General features: G+C 42.7%; 1 protein-coding gene across 9 annotated transcripts in view; it reads right to left on the bottom strand.

Annotated features, from left to right (window-relative positions):
* DISP1 (dispatched RND transporter family member 1) overlaps window positions 1-12621 on the bottom strand; it is a 183536-nt gene that overhangs the window by 106265 nt on the left and 64650 nt on the right. For 3 of the 9 annotated variants that reach the window (XM_021064357.1, XM_021064351.1, XM_021064350.1), the window contains one exon: window positions 302-402. The exons of 5 other annotated variants lie outside the window; for them this stretch is intronic. The gene's annotated coding sequence lies outside the window, so the exon portion shown is untranslated. Of the gene's footprint in view, window positions 1-301; window positions 2822-12621 lie in introns of those variants that run through there. One more of the 9 variants, XM_021064352.1, reaches the window with a different exon arrangement.

Raw genomic sequence — 12621 nt, 5'->3', positions numbered from 1 at the left:
CTGGCCCCCGGCCAGCCACATTTGCGCTCAGTTGCCTCCGAAACCGAGTTAATCCTCTTTAAGGAAGAAATGGAGGTATTATTTACCAGACAGCTAAACTTTGTCTTCTTAGTCAGTGGAGCTTTGCCTCCAAATAAGTTTGGGGGCTTTGTTGACTTCCTCGATGTAATTTGAAAGCACATAGTAAGTACGCAAGAAACATGCCGTGGCTGCATGAACGCCTGAATCCGAATGCATACAAGGTGAGTGACAGGAGCCGGTGTGGCAGCCACGCCTACCTTCCAGAGTGTTAGCTACTAACCTTAGGATGTGGCTCCGCTTCCTGTGTCAGGTGAGCTCTCAGCACCATTCACTTTCCCCACTGCCTCGCTCAGCTCTCCTGGTCGACAGCATCAGAAAAACCTACAGGAGAAACATTCAAAGAATATGTGTACCAACTCCATTATCCGAGTTGGAGAGGGACCACTGAGAAACCTTTTCCTGCATCCCTTTATCTCCCCGTATCAGAGACGGCAGGGTCCTATATGCCACGTTAAATACACTAGTTCAGAGACGGCAGGGCCCTATATGCCACATTAAATACCCTGGTTAAGCCTATACATCTCCTCCCAAGTTGCCCTCTCTGAGGGTTTTCAAATTTATGCCTGTGCCAGAGGACCAGGAAATCATGGCGCTTTCTATGAACTATCATGCTGATCCTTAGTGAGAGACCGTAAAACAGGATACATTTAATCCTGTCGTACAAATGACGAATAACTGCATAGCAGACAGTATTCCTTCTATGTACTTTTTAAAGCAAAACTCGACCAAAGGTCTTTATATCACAATAAAAAACAAGCCTTATGAATTTTATACCATCAAGAATGATAATGTGATTTCTGTTCATTTGTCTTGCTGTTTAATGTTCACCATCAGAAAGTAATTAACATCAGAAAACTCAGAAAAACTAAAAACTGAGCAAACCATCCATTTGTCCTTTTTTAGCCAACTTGGAAAAGACTATTTTTACTGTACGAGGAGTTGCGAGGTATCAGAGCGCCTAATTGGAGAATGAAATTATGACCGAATCAGGGAGAGTAAAACAGAGGAGACGGCTGCATCCCGAAAGCAGCCTCTAATGAAGGCCCTGCCCGATCTCTTTGGAGAGGCAGGTGCAGTCTGCGCTGGTCCTGGACAGCCAGGGCCCCTCCCTCCTTAGCTTAGGAAGAAGGGCAACCTGGGAGCCCAGAGATGCTTTCAGGGCATCCACAAAAGCTAAACTATTTCCACGAAACAATATTAAGTCAGCATGTGCCTTTTTCACTCTTATTCGCTCACAAGTGTCCGATGGAGTTTTCTAGAAGCTACATTATGTGCAGTGTTGCGAGAGTGTGTACTGCGAGACAGGAAAACCCAGATGTCTTCTATTAAGCCAGACCTTAGAGAGGTTTGTAAACCACAGAAAACAATGCCATGACTCTAATTTTTTATTTTGGGGAATACAGTTATTTTACATGAAATTTGTTATTTATGTTAATATTTAATAGATTTTTTAATGACAGTGAATATTTTAAAATTCGGTTTTAATTTCTACCATGGTAAAGACTGACGGATTTAACTCACATAAACAAAAGCTCTGTGAGGTCCGCAGACAATTTTAAAAATACAAAGAGTTTTACCGATCAGAACGCTGGAGAGCCTCTGGTTTACAGAGTAGGAAACGACAAAGCAAAAATGGAAAGAACACTGTTCAGGAAAAGAAGTATCTCAGAGACTTAGATGTGAGCTTAGAATAAATAAAACCTAAGCAACTTGCATTTTCACAGTGCCTGGGTGCATTCCTTCACTTCTATTTGTAGCCAGATCCCTATAATAATTAGTTTGTGTTTTGAATATCACAGGACTCTCATTAATTGGGACTAGGGCAATTTAACTTAATTTATTTAAATACACTAATTAGTCACTTAAAGATCCATCACCCTCTGGTATGGGGGGCGAAGAAGGGATCTTATGTAGCCACGAATACTCGGTTCCAAATGAAGAGCCCCCAGTCCAAGCTAAACCACGTGGGATGGTCATGAAGGGAACGACTCGATATCAGAGATGCTGGAAACACCCTAAGGAGGTTCTTACTTAGTAGAGTAGCAAACTACTAACATCTGCCCTCAGTTGTTTTCCAAAAAAAGGTCATTTTTTCTGTGCATCATGGCAGAATCTTTTTTTTCTTCCACCCGCCATGAGCAAAGTATTGAGCACATACCCCCAGTTTAGAATGTACATTATAGAAACATACTTCTCTCCCAAGAAATGACGTAACTTCAAACACATGCAACTTAGACATTTTTAAAAGAAAAAGAAAGTAGTATATTAAAGTAAGCATTCTATTTTATTTATTAATGGTTTCAAAACTTTCACTAAAACCTTCTTTTATTACTTACATATTAATACAGTGAGAATGGTGTTATACACGCTTTTTTAAAGAAAATCTTGATTGAACCTTTTGTGATAAATGGATTTGCACGTCTGGTTCCAATTTCAGTTTATTTACGTACTTAGTTACAGTGGCTGTCACAGTGGGAAGAGAAAATCTGGCAAATGAGACACAGATCCAAACGGGAGAAGCACATCTTTAACTGCATTTGGCAAATCGTGACACTTAGTTTTCAGTTCAACCTGTCAGTTGTTAGCGGTTTGTCTCCACATACTGAGTGTTCATTTAAAATCTTAAAAGGCCAGAAATGGTGACTTCAATAGTGAATACCCTTTCTGACTTATTTCACTCAGTATGAGAGTCTCTAGTTCCATCCATGTTGCTGCAAATGGCATTATGTCATTCTTTTTTATGGCTGAGTAGTATTCCATTGTGTATATATACCACATCTTCCGAATCCAATCAGACTTGGAGAAGAGACTTGTGTCTGGGGGGGGAGCGGGGAGGAGTGGGAGGGATCAGGAGCTTGGGGTTAACGGATGCAAACTATTGCTCTCAGAATAGATTTACAATGAGATCCTGGAGTTCCGTCGTGACGCAGTGATTAACGAATCCGACTAGGAACCATGAGGTTGCGGGTTTGGTCCCTGCCCCTGCTCAGTGGGTTAACGATCCGGCGTTGCCGTGAGCTGTGGTGTAGGTTGCAGACGTGGCTCAGATCCTGCGTTGCTGTGGCTCTGGCATAGGCCGATGGCTACAGCTCCGATTAGACCCCTAGCCTGGGAATCTCCATATGCCGCGGGAGGGGCCCAAAGAAATAGCAAAAAGACAAAAAAAAAAAGGGATCCTGCTGTGTAGCGTTGAGAACTCCGTCTAGATACTTACATCGCAATGCAACAAAGGGAGGAGAAAGTATGTATACACGTATGTGTAACTTGGTTCCCATGCTGTACAGTGGGGAAAAAAAAAACACTGCTACAATTTAAAAAAAAAAAAAGCTAATACCTCAAGGTACAATATGCACATGGAATGAAATTAATCATTAGGAATGTGCACGTGTCTGACAGGTTGAAGAGCTGGGTTTCAAAGCTGGAAAGCATGGTTTCCAAGTCAGGCAGTGAGATATGCTCTCCTTGCTACAAGTGGGGTCCATGCCAGGGGCACCTGCAGCTCATGTGAATGCAGAGTCTCAGGCCCCAGGCTCTGAAGCCAGGCACTCCCCTGCTCAGCCAGCCCAGCCCAGCCCAGGAGCTGGTTGGTTCCAGGACCAGGACTCCCTGGGCTGTCCAGCCAGGTACACTGGGATGTGACCCTGCCTACTAAGAGCCTCACCAGGATCGGTACCCAGGTCTCAGCACCAGCCCTGGGACCACCCCAACCCCAGACCCATGCACCAGCCAACCAACACCAGCTCTGGGATCCCAGAGCCCTTAGGCAGCCGCCCAGAGACAGGCTTCATCCATGAGCAGCCAGCAGCCTCTGCACTGGGCAGGGCCTGGCAGACAAGTGGGCCGGAGCCAGTCATGCCTGCCAGAATGCTCAGTGCCAACTTCTGCCACAACAGACGGGTCCACGCAGCCACAGAGTGGCCACCCCTGGAGAATATAGCTCTGACAAGCAGAGGGGTGTGATTTCAAAGCCCAGAGGCTAGACCAGAGGCTCTGAAAACAGATGACTCACCTGGGGGCACTTTTAAAAAAAGAGATTCACACATGTCTGAGTACACTTGTTTTTGTCCTGCTCTGACTCAGAACCATGATGTTTCACATGATCACAAAACAAACAAATAAATAAAACCCCAGACAGAATACAAGTAGCAACAAAGAAGCCTGAGTGAAGGGTCCACAGGAACTCTAAATTTTCTGAAGATTTTAAATTATTCCAAAATTAAAAGTAAAAAACAAAAACAAAAACAAAAAAAGGCCCTGGGCCTAGGTGAATGAGTAAGAACTCCAAAGGAGGGAGACCTAGGAATCTGTGTCTTTAAATAGCCCGAGTGATTCCATGCAGTCGCCCTGCAGGAGTCTGAGAACTCATTAAGGACCAGGGTTTGGGGGGGAAATGAGAGATTCAAAGGACCATCACTTACTGAGAGCCCACGATTTTCCCATGGACAGGCTCTCCACCAAGATGAACAGGACAAGGTGTCAGACTGGTAGCTTTCCTTCTAGTCCGAGAACCTCTCACCATATAAAGGGAGACTGCTCCCCATTTAGGACAGAAGATGTATTCTGCATTTTGCCTACTTGGAAGCAGATGCAGCATGTTGTCAATCTGCTTTAAGTACAGAGTTGTAACACCACACGCTGTACTGTTCCAAAGTCTTGCATCTATTTCCAAGAGACCCTTTGCACGCATCTTTGTAACCATACGTGTATGATTAACAAACCTGTCTGTGCTTAGGCTCAGGCAATTATCTCTTGTAATTCTTACACAGTCTGTGTCTAAACAATGTTCGATCTTCATTACGGGAAAATGTGGAAACTGAAAAAAGTAATGTTTCTGTTCAAAAAAAAAAAAAGACCTTGTTCATATATAACCCTTGGTTGTTGCTGCCGCTTTCCTCTTTGCTGTCTTTTAAATTATTTTTCTTAGGATAAATTTTCATGCTTGGAATCACTGGGTCAGAGGACATGAACATACTTATACTGCTTAACCTGCACTGTCAAATCGTACTTTATACACTTTACCATCTTCTTTAAAAGATAAAAAAAAAGTTAGTTTAAAAGACATGAAATTATTTCCGTACCTTATTTTAACTGACATTTCTTTAAGTAATGGTACTATCCCATAAGTTTCTTTGATATATATACACATAAAATATATTTTTTCTATATTTACATATTTAACGCCTGGTCCAATTATAATCTTATGTATGTCACTAAAGTTTTACATGTGACAGACCTTAGCATTCTTTCTGAAAAACCGATTTGTAACAATTTACCTCTTTAGCGTCTATGATATTTTAAAATTTTTCATCATATTAATTTCCAAATATTTATACAGACATATTATTCTGATGTTTAAGATATTCTTGTCATCATCATTACTAACTTCCAGTAGGTTTAGTCATAGAAAGATAAGGAATTCACAGAATTCCATCATAAAATGCTTTCTTTGTTCTGTCAAATTCGATAGAAAACCAAGTCTGCGAAATGAGAAATGACCTAAAAGTAAAACATATAAGAAGTTTCAAAACTGGAATAAAGGAAACATGTAGACAATATTTTTCCCTATTCATTCATGAATTTCAAAGAGAAAAATTCAGTCTTTCACCTTAACCTGCAAATTTGCAATGTTTCTTCTTCCCTCTCTGGACAAAGATACATTCAAACGTAGCGCAGAAGAGAGAAGAGCCCACCATCTTCAAGTGCCCTCTCCTTCTGCCATTGTATGGGAGCTATTCTAAATATTTGCCATTCCCAGATTACAGAAACAGAATGAGAAGCCAGTCCTTTGTCGTGCAGACGATGGACTGGCCTCTAGAGGTAAAGAACACTTCACACGCCTTCACGGAGGAACTAGATTTAGAGGTTAAAAGTTGAGACAATCATTACAGAATTAAATTATTATTGTTATTTGCAACGTACATTTTATTTTAAAGTATTTGCAATGTTCAAGTATTTTATTCTCGATTTTCTCACAACATGAATACATACGGTAAATAAACCATAATGAAAAAAGAGTTAAGAAAATCTGAAACTTCTCCATGTCAACTTCAGATAGAAATCAGATCACTCCTTACATGTTCATACAGCATTTTTTTCCTAAAGATTCATCAAAAATCCAATTCTATAAAAATGAAAATATCTGCTTTCTCTAAATGTTAATTGTTAAAATTGAAGTCCATAACCCTCCCCATCTCAAAATTTTCCTTTTGCTGGTTCAGCCTTGTTCATACCTTCATAAATGTTTGGGTTTTTTTTTGTTTTTTTTTTTGTCTTTTCTAGGGCCGCACCTTCAGACTATGGAGGTTCCCAGGCTAGGGGTCTAATCAGAGCTGTAGTCGCCAGCCTATACCACAGCCACAGCAACACCGGATCCGAGCCACGTCTGCGACCCACACCACAGCTCAGGACTACACCGGATCCTTAACCCACTCAGCAACGCCAGAGATTGAACCCCCAAGCTCATGGCTCCTAGTCAGATTTGTTAACCACTGAGCCACGACGGGAACTCCCCTTCATAAATGCTTTAATTTGGTACAAGAGTCTTACATGTGTACATGTTGGATACACAAACACACATAAATATGTATGAAATACTCAACAATTTGTTCTATTCTACCCTTTAAAAAAATAGGAATATCTTTTGTGTTCCTTCCAAAATCCAGAATTAAAGACTGGCAAAGCAGTATTTTTCCTTAAAGTTTCCTCAAAACTAAAAGTATAAATGACCTGTAAAAACCTTTGAGTATAACAACTGAATATATTATGCTGCTAACTTCATAAGTTTGAAGTATCCCTAATGCCAATTTTTTTTTTTTTTTTTTGGTCTTTAGGGCCTCACCTGCAGCATATGGAGGTTCCCAGGCTAGGGGTCGAACCGGAGCTGCAGCTACCGTCCTACACCACAGCCACAGCAACACAGGATCCAAGCTGATCTTCAACCTACAGCACAGCTCTCGGCAACACCCGATCTGTAACCCACTGAGTGAGGCCAGGGATGGAACCCACATCCTTAGGGATACTAGTCAGATTCGTTTCCGCTGTGCCACCACGGGAACGCCCCTGGAATATGTCTTTATCAACAACTCTCCAGGAAACTCACAAGCACGGCTTTAGGACCATATCCTCGGTCTCTCAGTTTCCTCAAACAAGTCAGAACCGATTTTCCTGCATGTAACACTTGTCCGGAACTCTTCCAGACATAATTTCCCCGCATCTACCGCCTCTCTAGAACTCTTCCAGGCATTCCATCTGGGGATGAGGATCCACCAAGCAGCGCCAAATCTTCTCTCTCCACATTCCATAAAGTCACACTTTTCACAGAACCATCCTGGTTCAGAGGAAAACGTTAACCTCTCTCAAACAGACTTGTGGTTGCCGAGGGGGAGGGGAAGGGAGGGGGACAGACTGGGACTTTGGGGTTAATGGGTGCAAACTATTGCCTTTGGAGTGGATAAGCAATGAGATCCTGCTATACAGCACAGGAAACTATAGTCACTTGTGAAGGCACAGGATGGAGGATAGAGTGAGAAAAAGAGTGTGTGTGTGTGTGTGTGTGTGTGTGTGTGTGTGTGTGTGTGTGTGACTGGATCACCTTGCTGTACAGTAGAAACTAACAGAACAATGCAACTCAATTATAATAGAAAAAAATTAAAATCTTAAAATAAAAAATAAAATAAAAAAGCAAAGTTTTTCCGAGTGGTAAATAGCCTACCCTGTGGAGAAGGAATCTGCTAGGAAAGCCTGGGTAGATCACGTTCCCTAGCCCCTAGCATGGAATGTTATCATGCAAATAAATGAATCTGAGTAAATAATACTCACTCTCTTCGAATACAAAAATAGTCCACACAAACCAAAGAAAATCTGGACCACAAAGAAAAAAAAAAAGTGAAACAACCATCAGCCGTGACCCAGAGACCTGAATACCCTCTGAACATCTTGGCACAGGTGTTTCTAGTCTTTTTTTTTAATATGCCCCTGTTTCTCTTTTTAAAATATAAGGGAGATTGTGCTTTCTGCTTTCTCCCCCCCTTAATATCGCAACAATCACTTTCTGAAGTTAATTTAAATTCTGTAAGTATAAGCTGTAACAGTTGTATATTACATCACCGGATGCCTGATATTTATTCAAACATTCCTCCTATGACTGAATATTTCGATTGCTTCTGATTTTTGTTATACTAACAAATACCTCAATGAGTACCTGTACACATGATCTTTTTTGCATATTCATTATTATTTCCCTAAAACTCCTAGAAGTGGAGTCTAGATACATTTTATGGCCACACCTGAGGCATATGGAAGTTCCCAGGCCGGTCGAATCAGCACTGCAGCTGTCAGCCTACAACACAGTCACAGCAACACTGGATCTGAACCGCATCTGATAGCTATGCCACAGCTTGCTCGCAGCAACACTGGATTCTGAATCTACTGAGCAAGGCTGGGGATTGAACCCGCAGACACTATGTCAGGTTCTTAACTCACTGAGCCATAATGGGAACTCCACTGATACATTTTAAAACTCGGCTCTCTTGAATGTTCTGCCCATCTATATTCTGCATGCAACGTGTGAATGTTCAACAAAACTTCAACATGGAGTGTTAAAATATATTCTGTTAATCTGAATAGGTGAAAATAGTAGCTTATTTTAAATGTACATTTCTTTGATTACTGGGAAAACTAAACATTTTCTAATCTATAGTAGTAATGTATGTCCTTTTTGTGATGTGCTTTTTTGTCTGTTAATATTTTACCTTTTTTCTTATCAGCTAAAAAGCCATGTCTTTAAAAGTCCTTTCGTGAGAGGACTCTTCTTTGAGAGAATCAATTTCAGTGTAAGGTAAAACTATCAGAGCCCTTAGTCTATATAGGGCTAGTCTTTAACTGCTCAAAAAAGAAGAAAAAAACAAACAAAAAAAGGGAGCTGCCAAATAAACAGACATTAAAATGTTGCTTTTATTTAGACCCCCCAAAGCAGGTATTTACATTTAGCCTGCTTACAGATAAAACTGTCCTGCTAGTATACCAAAAGGCAGGTCTCAGCTTTCCTGAAATTACTTTCTTACAATTACAGAAGTACCCTTAAAGATCTTTTAAGAATTAAAACATCTGAAGATTTTTGCTTTCAAAGTAAATCAACTTAGAAAACGGGAACATGTTACACGTCCACACTACCTCAGGGTTTACCAAAAAAAAGTTTCCCCCAGACTGCTGTCGCTGACCCCTGTAACCTCCACCCTTCACTCCGGGCATAGATGCCGACAACAGTACATGAGGCACCATCAGGCCGATCAGGGCCATCTTCCTGCCAGGCGGTGCTCTAACGTGCCCGGTGCCTCCGCATAAAGCCTAGCATCGGGCACCCTGGAGCCAGCCTAAGCACCAAACCTAAGGACTCCGGGTTGAAATGAAGACTAAAAAGCGCTACCTAAAAAATGTGAACTGGCCAAAATTAATAAGAACAAATTAAAATTAACTTAGAACTAAATAACACTCAAAGCAAAACCTTCAGGGGCTGTTTTTGCTTATCCCATAGGCTAAACTGAAGTTGGCGGATCCCTCATGGTGGCAGAGCTGGGGGGGTTGTTGGCGGACGCCTGTGGGAGCAAATGTAAACTTGTGCAAGTTTCCAGGGGACGGCACAGTGATCGTTAGGAATATTTTAAAAATACATCTTTAAAAATACACTTTAACACAGAAATCCCATGACCACAAGAGTTTACCCTAGGACTCACGAAAAGGTCATCAAAATAACACAGACAAGGATATCTGTTGTGCCATTCTTTATTTAGAGGAGGAGAAAAAGAAAAAAAAAAAGAGGAGAGAGAAGGAGAAAAGAAACAAATTATCCAGCAAAAGGGAACTAGTTAAATAAATTAAGGGAAATAAATTAATCCTGGAGCAGAATTTTAAGCAGCCATTAAAAACGTGTATCTCCGTATTTCTCTATATTTTAACGTGTACTTTAAAGCCCTTAATTCTTTCCTTCCCTTTACCAGTTTTCAGAATATAAGTTGAGTCCATAGCATCCTCTAGCTGTGACCAATAAAGAAAAAAATTTTTTTTTTCTTTTCTTTTCTTAACAGATGGTCCCCAACCTCTCTCCTCTCATCCAGTTTCTGGTCACCTCCTTACTGCTGGGGAGCTGCTCCACAGCAGGGGACGGAGGGGTGTGGCCTTTCAGAGACGCAACAGGCAACACACTCATTTGCCGACACCTGCCCTGTGACACGGAGCACTGGGTGCCTCGGACACAGTAAACCCTCAACAAGTATCTGTACAATTCATTAACGTATGGAAAACATTTTACACGTGAATGTACGGAGCACTGCAGCTGAAGGAGGCGTCACCTTGGTCACGGTGCGTTTGCACACAAAGGAATCTACTCAGAAGACTTGAGCTCCTCGGTTCGGGCTCACTATTTACTTTAGGCTCTAACTCTGTGTTTGCATAATGCAGCCCAAGCTTAGAATCTGCACAGCTAAGGAGTCTGTTCTATTTAAAGAAGATGGCCATTAAGGTGGGCCGTCACTGGCAAACTTTTCCGATTGCATAAAAGTTAAAACCACCACCCATTAGTTGGTGGAAACAACTTCTGCTTCTGGGTCCTTGGCCTTTCAAGGCCGTCCACACACACCAGCTCGGACCGCTCGGGGCCAGTTCGGCAGCCCACCTCCTGGGGCTCCCTAACAGCGACGCGTTATTTCAAGCCGTTTCCAAACTGCCTTTCTAAGCGTTTCTTCTCTCCGCCCTGATGGATGCAATTCTAGCGCGGGGTCCCCGGCTGAGGGCAGCTCACGCCCAATGAGGCCGCGGGGCCTCGGCGCCTGCAGACGTGCCTTTCCCGCTCCGGCCCTGCGCCCCCCACCCGCAACCCTTTCCAGCGCCTTCTAAGGCCTGTGCCCCCTCCCACAACGTTTCAGTCGCCTCCCCCTCCCCACCCCCGGAAGGCTCGAATCCCTGCCCTCATCAGTCCCGGCCGCCGCTGTATCAAGAATACCGCCGATGGGGATTGAAAAGACTCGGAGTCCTCACAGATCTGCAGGCTGATGGAGACCGGGGGGCAGCAGGGCTGGGCGCAGGTCAGAGCCCCCTTGCTGGTTTCCTCCGGCAGGAAAGCCAGAGGAAGCGAGCTCGCTCCGTCTCGCTGATCCCCCCCACCCCAGGGCTCCACTCTGAGACCTAAGGTCCCGCAAAGACCCCACCTCCAGACACCTTGAAGCGGGAATTATGGCGTCACCACGTGGATGTGGGGGGACACGGACGCGTGGTCCCTAACACTCCCTGACTCATAGTGCCTTTCCACTTGTCCTTGAAGACAGATCACAGATGGCACCGACATCCGCTTGGGTGATGAACTGATCATTTCTTTCCCTCACTAGACTCCCAAGTTATGTAAAAGTGGGGACGATGCGGGTTACACGCCTATGTCCTTCCCAGGGCTTGGCACGTCTGCATCTCAACAACAAAAAGCCGTTTTACCTGTGGGATTTATTCCTCACAACAAACTGGGACGGAGAAGTTTATTATCCTCATGTTATAGACGCGGTAACCAGTGATCTCAGAGAGAAAGCAGCGAGCTGGAGGCCACAGAAGCACAAAGCAAAGCTGGGAAAGGACTAACCCAAGCCTCCCAGACGGCAGAGGCCCCGCTGTCTCTCTCCTCCTGATGCTTTTAGAACACCAGGTATCTACCTTGCCTGCATGTGAAATAAACATCAGAGAAATAAAAGGACCTGTACAATGAATATCCATGGACTTGCTTCCCAGCTTGATAAAAATCTTTTAATTTGACTTAGTTGCCTTTTTTTTTTTAATAAAACATTACAAGCAAAACGGAGGCCCTGTGGATCATTTTAGGGTTCTAGTCTATTTCTTCCCTCCAAATGGGGTAACCACCATCCTAAATGCAGAGTTTCCATTCCATGCGTATCTTATACTCCTACAACATACATATCCATAGGTAATACATGCACTATTTTACGTTTTATATAAACACTATCATATCCTATCTATCATTCTGCAACTTTATTACTCAAGGCTGGTTTTGAGATTTATGTTCATATACAGCTCTATTTCATTCTTAACTGCTTAACAGTGTAGACATCAGAATTTATTTCCCTAGTCCTTTCTGATGAATACTTAGGTAGTTCTGCTATTTTACAATTATAGACAGAGCTGTACAGAACCTACTTACGTACATCCTTCGTACCTTTGCAGGAGTTTCCCCAGTGTATTGCATTAAGGAGTGAAATGGCTGGCAAGAAGGGTTTATGCATAGAAAATGCATCGCTGCTCACCAAAGTGTTAGTACTTGATTTTCATTTTTAATTTACTTATTAAAGATTAAAGATCTATCCACATGGTATGCCCCAGAAGTTGAAACTCACTTCTTCTTACACCACGACTAATCAGTCAGACCTTCCCCCCCCAACACACACAGCAAGCAACTAATGTTCATGAAACAAAATGAACATCCAGGGAGTTCCTGTCGTGGTGCAGCAGAAATGAATCTGACTAAGTATCCATGAGGATGAGGGTTCA

The sequence above is a fragment of the Sus scrofa genome, chromosome 10 (assembly GCF_000003025.6).
Source record: "Sus scrofa isolate TJ Tabasco breed Duroc chromosome 10, Sscrofa11.1, whole genome shotgun sequence".
In the NCBI taxonomy this organism is placed as follows: domain Eukaryota; kingdom Metazoa; phylum Chordata; class Mammalia; order Artiodactyla; family Suidae; genus Sus; species Sus scrofa.
The sequence above is the reverse complement of the archived record's forward strand: the minus strand, read 5'-3'. Positions and strand labels throughout refer to the sequence as shown.